Raw genomic sequence first — 9,298 nt, 5'->3', positions numbered from 1 at the left:
GGAGCGGGAGCAACAGGTGGAGCCCGCCGTACTTCCTCTGAAGGGGCTCTGTTCTAGCTCAGGTATGGGAATGTAAGTTCTTGTATTCTTGCTTTGGTTTTAGTGCAGTGGCTGTTTACGTACTGGCTGTATGCCTGGAGCCTCGCAAAAGTTTTAGCATTTAATTTACAACTCAACCAGCCTGTATTGGAGGTGTTGTTTTCCCTAGGTTTTCATGCCTCGCCTGTTGCTCACTGATGGTTGGGGAAGGTCGGGCTGCCTCCAATAATCAAGCTAAACTGGGTCCTTTGTTATATGCAGAGAAATCAACTTCACGGTAGTTACTCTGTTTTTCGAGGTGGGGATCACCAGACCATCTGGGAAACCTTTCCCATACACTGTCTCTATGTCCGGTGACTTTGGGAAGTCCTAAAGGACAACGGGGGAATTCACCAAGCTTAGGTCGAGTGAGCCTCCCCACCACCCCGGAGCCACCATGGGACACAGCTCAACTCATTTCTTGGAGGAACTTGCCAGTGTGTCCCCAAGAGCCTGGGTGGCATAGTCTGCGCCCACCTGGCGCCTGAAGTCCACGGGGACTGCACTTCCTGTGCTCCGGACTTCCTCATAGGTACTTTTCCATCTGGCTGTTCATTTGTATCCTTTAATATCCTTTGTAATAAATCAGTAATGGTGAGTTAAGTGCTTTCGTGAGATCTGTGAGCCTTTTGGCAAATTATCAAACCAAAGGAAGAGGTCATGTAACTGAACGCAAGTCTGTGTGCCTGACGAACAGTGAGGCCAAACTAATACCAAAACGTCATTTTGGAGCAGAGAAAGGTATATTGCAGGGCCCTGCAAGGAGACGGGTGACTCATGCCTTAAAAACCCAGAACTCCCCAAGCTTTCAGCAAAGCCCTTTTATAGAAAACGTGAGGGAGGGGCGTGGTTAGTGTTTGCAAACTTCTTGGTATCGCATCCTTTGTTCTTGAGGTCAGGTCACGGTCACCATGTTCCTGTAAACCTCCACCAAACAAATGTTATTCTCTGTTCTGACAAGGAAGGGCAAGGTCCCAAGGCACAACTTTCACCTTCCGAGGTCCAGGCAGTGCTTAAGAGGAGGGGGTCTCTGTGCAGACAGGCTACCCTGCCCGGGAGCCTTAGTCCAGCACCCAGTCTGGGTTCTCCCGCGAGTGCCCAGGCCCTGCTAAGGAGGCAGATCTCAGCTGGTGGCGCCCTCTGGGCCAGGTCCCCAAACCCTGCCCAGCCGTCATCACTGAGGTACCCAGGCGCCCAGAACCCCAAGGGTTCGACCAAAACAACCCACAAAACCTGTTCTGCTTAAGTTACCTGGAGTGACTTCTGTTATCTGCAGCCAAACCCTGACTAACAGGTGCATGGAACACACACACACACACACACACATACACACAGAGTTTTCTCTTTTAAAAATTATTTTTAGTATTAGCAGATTGAACACATTTTCAAATATTTATTGGCCATGTATAATTCTTTTTTTAGGAACCACCTCTTCTAGTCTGAGTTCCTTTTTAAAGACAGTTCTTTTGAAAAATTGTTTCATAAGAACTTTCTTTACATTGGGGATTCTAATGATGCAAAGGGTATCGTGTTTTTCTTTCCGCCCTCAGTAGATTACATGTCTCTTACCCTTGTTTGTGGTGTTTTTAATGTCACATGTGGTCTGATGGTACCAGTCTCTCCTGTTCCATAGGTTGTCTTTCTATCTGTCTTCCAGTGACAGGAAATTCACAGAAACCAATAGGCCTGTTTCTCCAGGAGGGGGATGCCTCTCATGCCTTGAATTCCGCCAGGAAAGTAGATTGGATACCAAGTGACGAGGAAGAATGTTGTAGTTTATCTTATGACGGGGCCGAAAGTCAGCTCATCACACGAGATGAACTGTGCCGAAGCCCAGCAGTAGAGGGCTGCCGCTCGCTCAGGCAAAACAGCGCCGTCTGTCCTGCTGTGGTAACTGTTATTAAAGCATTATCTAGGTTTACACTTTAAGACTTGTTTTCTTAACATTTCAGAAGTGCCAACGCAGCAACCTATGTTTTTATTAATTATAGAAGCAATAATTGGCTTTCGTGAGCACCTGCCGTGCTTCGTCCTTGAGCGCAAAAGCAGCACAGGGTTCCCGCCATTATTCTGATTATACTGAAGCAGCACAAGGACATTTCCTCGCGTTCCCACCACTCTGATTATACTGAGGACATCTCATGGATCAGTGCCCAAAGCACTCAGTGCTTCTTCGCAGGCCCCCGGTTTACCGGGGTGGGGGGCGGGGCTCAAAGCAATCAGGACTGTTTGCAGTTCTGGCTTATTCGCCAGCCCCCAGTTTGCTGGTGGGGGTGGGGCTCATGGGTCACGTCCCCTTTCCATGCCCTCAGTTGTTCCACTACATTTCCCCCTTTTTGCTTTGTAATTTTTGTAGCATCAAGGAGAACGGCAGCTTGTTGCGATGTTGCATGGCGGGTAGCTTTCACTCGTCGTCGGGCTACAATTAAACATATGATTATTATTATAATAAGCATTAGCAGTCCTGCAGTAGAAGCTGTTGTGGCTCTAATACCCATGACGCTGCAATCAACATTCCTACAAATCTTTACGTCTTGTTAACGCATCAGCTAAATATTGCAAAACAGCCATAGGAAGAGATTCTTGCCATTCCCTTCCAAGATTGACAGGAAGCCAAAGACCTGTCCGAGCTCATAAGATATACAAACTTTTAGTAGATATGTTAAAAGATATACTAGAGTTAATACAGGTATACAGAGAGCAATTTTTACACATTATAATACCTTGAGTCTCATTCCATACAGCTGGTCCCTTTAACAATATATAAGGTAATTTCATACAGCTACGAGTATACCGAGTAACATCTTTATGAAAAATCAAACTATGATTTTCAGATTTATTAACCATATGCCCTACCCAGGCATTAATCTTTCTCAGAGCTGCCATAAGCTTCCACAAGTCCTTTTGGATAGGATATCCATTTAAATGAGGACCAGGAGGAGAAAACCCTCCAGCATGCCATACTATGGTATCATTAATAGTATCGCTATAAATAGTGTTGTCCTCTTTATGCCAGTATAAATTCTTCAAACCCTTTTTTCCTCGGGCGGAGCCAAAAGGGCTCCAATCAATGACACTTCCCCAAGAAGTATTAACAAGAACCCGAGCCATTTCTCCTCGGCATCGAGTCCAATGGACCCAATCCGATAATCGATCCACAAGAGGCACCTGGCATGGAGGCAAATAAGGTGCAGAAACATTTTCATTAAGAGTGGAATTAGAACTTCTAAAACTATAAGCACTCAAAAGATATAACCCATGATATCTGCTTTCATTTTTGACAATACTTAACCATGCCTGATAATTCATTTTAAGGCAATGATCTCCCTTTCCCATACAAATAGGAGGTCCATTAACACCCACCGTGTAATTCTCTATTACCCTTCCTTCTTCTTCCAGCTTCAAAGGGCCTCTGTCATCAAAAGGACCAGGCAACCATGCAGACTCATTTACGTATACAAAAATTGGGGCATCCCACCAGGTAACCCCCATATTAAGAGGAGGGTTAGGAATATAAGTCCAATAAGTATGGTTAGTACCATTTATCTCATTGGCTGATATGCTTATTACCTGTGCAGACAATATTGCCAACATAGTTACAAAAAGATTGGTGCTAGTGAGGGGTTTACCCTGCGAAATGACAAGATTTTCAGCAGTGCCTGCAAACTTTTTCACTTGCCCCCAGGTCAATGAAGGTGCCTTCTTTGTTCGATCTAATGGCACACGGAATGCTCTCTTGCTCAAATCCATCTCCGCAAATCCCTTCGTCATTCCTGTCACATCAAGGCTACGCTTAGTTGCCATCCCGAAGCTTTATCTTCTTAGCCGGCACCCAATAGGATTCAGCTCCTGCGGAAACAAAAGCATATCCTCGGCCCCAACGAAGAACCTCGCCAGGTTCCCAAGTGTTAGTATTTTTATTTAATATAAAAACAGGCTGTCTAAGTTCTTGTGTACTTATTTTTGTCCAATGTCTGTCAGCTGCACTAAGATCATGTTCTCCATGATTCAAAAAATTAAGAGTAAATAAAGCAAGACTTTGTACCTCATCTCCCTCTTTTTGTTTTATAAGCATTTCTTTCAAAGTGCGGTTTTGTCGTTCAATAACCGCTTGTCCCGTACTGTTTCCTGGGATACCTGTAACATGCCTTATATTATGTGTGACATTTTTGAGAATGATATGCAGAAGCATTAACAGTTTTTATGCTGTCGGGAATTCCCATAACAGCAAAAGCTTCTAATAAATGAGTTATTACAGCATCAGCTTTTTCAGAAGATAATGGAGTTGCCCATGAGAAATGAGAGTAGGTATCTACAGAATGATGAATGTATTTTAACTTTCCAGAACCAGGATATTGAGTTACATCCATTTGCCAGATAGCATTAGCAGATAAGCCTTTAGGGTTAACTCCAATATTCAAACAAGGTTGATTAATAGCAGCACATTGCGGGCATGTACAGAGAATAGTTTTTGTTTGTTTCTAAGTAAGATTAAATTTATTTTTCAATCCTCTGGCATTAGTATGATGTCTATGATGTTCTGCTGTAGCTAATTGTACGGTACCCACTAAAGTATCAATAAAATCATTTCCATCTACCAATGGACCGGGTAAATGAGTGTGAGCACGAATATGAGTAATATAAAGTGGTGCAGTACGTAGTCTAATTGTATATTGTATTTGCAAAAATAAAGAATGCAGCTCTGATCCATTATCTGGGATAAAAGCGGTCTCAATATTTTTAACTGTAAATTCCACATACTGAGAGTCTGTAATTATATTAAGAGCCATTGGATAATCTTGTAACAATAGTATTACAGCAAATAGTTCTGCTTTTTGAACTGAAACATATGGAGATTGTAACACCTTTTGATCATGACTGTTAGCATATCCTGCTCTTCCCGTTTTATTGGCATCAGTAAAAAAAAGTTGGTCTTATAACAGGATCTAATTGAACTATTTTTGTCAAAATCCAATTAGTCTTTTTCAAAAACTGTAAATGTTTATCAGAAGGATAATGATTATGTATTTTACCTGTATAATGGGCACAGGCAATTTGCCAGTTATCCTCTGGTTGAAAAAGAGTTTGTATTTCTTTGTTTGAAAAAGGGACTGTAAGTTCATGTGGGTCCTGACCACATAGTTTGCCTTAATCGTAACCTACCTTTAATAATAATATCAGCTATTTTTTGTACATAAGATTGTAATTTCTTTTGAGCTTTATGAGCTAAAAATATCCATTCTATGAGATTATCTTGTTGTTGTAGTAAACCAGTAGGAGAATGAGGAGTATGAAATACAATAAGTCGTAAATGATCGAGAGATTCAATCCGATCCAATTGTGCATCATGTATATGTTTTTCTATCCATTTAAGTTCTTGTTCAGCCTGGGGAGAAAGTTCACGGTGACTATTTCAAGGTCTTTTATCTAGGTATGCTTTTGAAGACATATTAATTTCTCAACATGTTTTCAGTAGCATAACCAGACAAAAGTCCCCAAACATAATTAGAATGCATTCCATACGCATTAATGGCTTCTTTTAGCATTTAAAAAAATTTTTATATCATGATGGTTATACTCAACATTTACATATCCATTTGGAAATTGATCCTTAGCAGGCATAGCTTGTCTAACAATAGGGAAAGCAAAAAATGATTCAGAATATTGCTTTTCTTGTTTATTCATCTCTTCTTCCAACAAGTCTATTAGATTCAGGTTTTAGAGGAAAGCGAAACTGACGAGAGGCTCCAACAGGATAAGCTGCTAATTCTAAAGGAGGAGCCGAAGGAATAGTAGGACATGGCTCCTGATATGAAGGAGTGGTAGCATTGCTTTTATTTTCTTCCAATTTAGTCATCAAATTTTTTAACTTGGAAAGTATATCAGAAATCTCATTCTGTTGAGAAAGTGGCATCTCATTTTGTTTGCTAGTCTGCTCCTAACCTTTATCATCATCAGAAAAAGCCCCTTCATCACTGGAATCTGAAAAATCCTCTCCTGTCTCAGACACAAGGGGAGGAGGAGGCGGAGGAAGGTCCTCTATAGGAGACTCACTGAGCAGCCGGGCTGTGAGGAGGCCTCGGCGCGGGGGGAGAAAAGTAGCAGAGTGATCCGGAGCAGAATTCGGTCGCTGAGGACGCGCCCCATTCTCACTTTCCGTTTCAGACTGTAATGGTTCCAGGGCAAGGGAAATTAATTTACAAAGAGACCAAACACAGACAGATATAGGGTCTCTATGTTGATGAGCTCTTCTTAAGGCTCGCATAACCTGTTTCCAAACTTTTAAATTCAACTGGTTATGACCAGTAGGTCGAAACCAGTAACAATGTTTACGAACCAGCGCAAACAATTCATCAAAAGATTCTGGTTTCACTTTCACTCCTGAACTCCGTAATAACTGTTTCAGGAGTCTAATGTATTGAAATTCTACTGAATGGGAATTCCCCATTACAGTTACTCTACTGTTGCCGAAGGTTTCGCTTACTCTGAGCGGACCAATTTCCCCTTCGGTCCCGCGATCACGCGATTACTTACCTTCAAGTCCCTGTTCGGGCGCCAAGTGTTGTAGTTTATTCTTATGACGGGGCCGAAAGTCAGCTCATCACACGAGATGAACTGTGCCGAAGCCCAGCAGTAGAGGGCTGCCGCTCGCTCAGGCAAAACAGCGCCGTCTGTCCTGCTGTGGTAACTTTTATTAAAACATTATCTAGGTTTACACTTTAAGACTTGTTTTCTTAACATTTCAGAAGTGCCAACGCAGCAACCTATGTTTTTATTAATTATAGAAGCAATAATTGGCTTTCGTGAGCACCTGCCGTGCTTCGTCCTTGAGCGCAAAAGCAGCACAGGCTTCCCGCCATTATTCTGATTATACTGAAGCAGCACAAGGACATTTCCTCGCGTTCCCACCACTCTGATTATACTGAGGACATCTCATGGATCAGTGCCCAAAGCACTCAGTGCTTCTTCGCAGGCCCCCGGTTTGCCGGGGTGGGGGTGGGGGCTCAAAGCAATCAGGACTGTTTGCAGTTCTGGCTTATTCGCCAGCCCCCAGTTTGCTGGTGGGGGGGGGGGGGGGGCTCATGGGTCACATCTCCTTTCCATGTCCTCAGTTGTTCCACTACAGAAGAGGGGCTCCTGCAACCTTGCTCTGAAAACCTCTCCCCTCTGTGTCCCATGGACAGTGTCACCCAGCATCCCAGGGAAAACTGGAGCAGTTTTTGCTGAGCTGTTTGGGGCTGTTGTCCTAAAGCTAAGCAGGGGTGGGGGTGGGGAACAGACAGGTCATAGGTCTGGTCCCTCATGTCCTTGTCTTGCATGAGGGACAAAGCCTCATTTCCCAGGACATTCAAGCATATTCCAAGCAGAGCCCTCTTCCAGCCCCGATTCTGCCCCTTCTTTCACTTCCTGCTCCTCCTTTTCGCCCCAGCTTCACACTGAGATTCTCACTTCCCCCTTTTTTCTCTGTATTCATTCTTTCATTCAAAACACATTTACTGGGACTTCCCTGGCGGTCCACTGGTTAGGACTTCGCCTTCCAATGCAGGGAGTGCGGGTTTGATCCCTGGTCGGGGAGATAAGATCCCACATGCCTCGCGGTCAGAAAACCAAATCATAAAACAAGAAATATTGTAATAAATTCATTAAAGACTTTGAAAATGGTCCACATCAAAAAAAATCTTTAAAAAAAATATTTACTGAGCTCCTGACCCAGGGGAATAAGACAGACAAATCTACGTTTTTCATGAGACTTAATCCACTAGGGGTAAGGAACAGAAAGAAGTAAATGTAATAATAAAAATAAAAAATAAAATAAATAAAATAAATAAATAAAATAAAAATAAATAAATAAAATAATAAAAATAAAAAATAAAACCCATACTACCTCCTTGGTTATTACAGATATGAGATTAGGGAACAAATCTGGAAGCAGAGTCCTTTTGCTCTCTCCCCTCCCCCACCTCCTACGCCCCTGCCTACCCTGGGAGGTCACTGTCTGGGAAGGAAGAGCAGTGTCAGAAGTTCTGCAGGTAGTGAGGCTGCCGAGGACACCAGCTGGGTGTTAAAGTCCCCTACTATGATTGTGTAACTGTCAATTTCCCCTTTTATGGCTGTTAGCATTTGCCTTATGTATTGAGTTGCCCCTATGTTGGGTGCATAAATATTTACAACTGTTATATCTTCGTCTTGGATTGATCCCTCGGTCATTATGTAGTGTTCTTCTTTGTCTCTTGGAAGAGTCTTTATTTTAAAGTCTATTTTGTCTGATATGAAAATTGCTACTACAGCTTTCTTTTGATTTCCATTTTCATGGAATATCTTTTTCCATCCCCTCCATGCTGCATGACGTCTAAGCCCAAAAGTCCAAGGAGGAAGTGAGTCTATCTCTTCCCAGGTTTGGTGCCAGGTAGAACACACCTTGGCATGCTAATGCAAGGATGAGGCCTGCGTGGGTGAGTCATTCTGCGGGAGCATTATTTTCCCTCTCAAAATCCCTTCTTGGATATGTGAGAAATCCATAGTCCTCCTTTTTTTAAAACTCCACTGCAATTCTTGTGAACTTTATTTTGTATGAGATCATCCTTCCCCTGCCTGCCATGATTTACAAATTTATAGCCCAAAACATTTTACCTTGGCTGACAAATGGCACAGAGCCCTAATCTCATATCTGTAATAACCAAGGAGGCAGTACGGGCTGATGGTTAACAGCATGATCTCTGACCAGTGCGTGGGTTGGAATCCTTAGTTGTGACCTTTGGCAAGTGAATTACCCTTGACGTGCCTTAGTTTGGACGCACATAGGCACTCACAAAATAGGTGCTATTATTACATTTACTTCCCTGCTTCCATCCAGGGCAGCTGTCACTGTGACCAGAGGTGAGTGTGCTGGGAAGGGGCTTGAGCCCACCTTTACCAGGAGACTTTGGGTACCTCCAGTCTTGTATCAACCCAGGTCACTCTGAAGCCCTAAGACTTAGGCTGGCCGGGCAGTGGGTGGGGCAGAGATGGATAACCAAGGAGGCAGTATGGGCAGAGATGGAAGTGCCCACAGGCTCCTATAGGACAGAGGGCAAGGCTGGGGCAACAGACAGGTGCCCCGGCCCTCCCCCCACCAGTCCATCATAAATCAGGCAGAACACTTCCGATTTTCATACTCTGTTTCTCAGAAAGATAGTGGTGTCCTTGGCTCTGCACCTGGTGTTCCCGCACTGCCTCCAAG

This window comes from Phocoena phocoena, chromosome 2 (genome assembly GCF_963924675.1).
Source record: "Phocoena phocoena chromosome 2, mPhoPho1.1, whole genome shotgun sequence".
NCBI classification, from domain to species: Eukaryota; Metazoa; Chordata; class Mammalia; order Artiodactyla; family Phocoenidae; genus Phocoena; species Phocoena phocoena.
The sequence above is the reverse complement of the archived record's forward strand: the minus strand, read 5'-3'. Positions refer to the sequence as shown.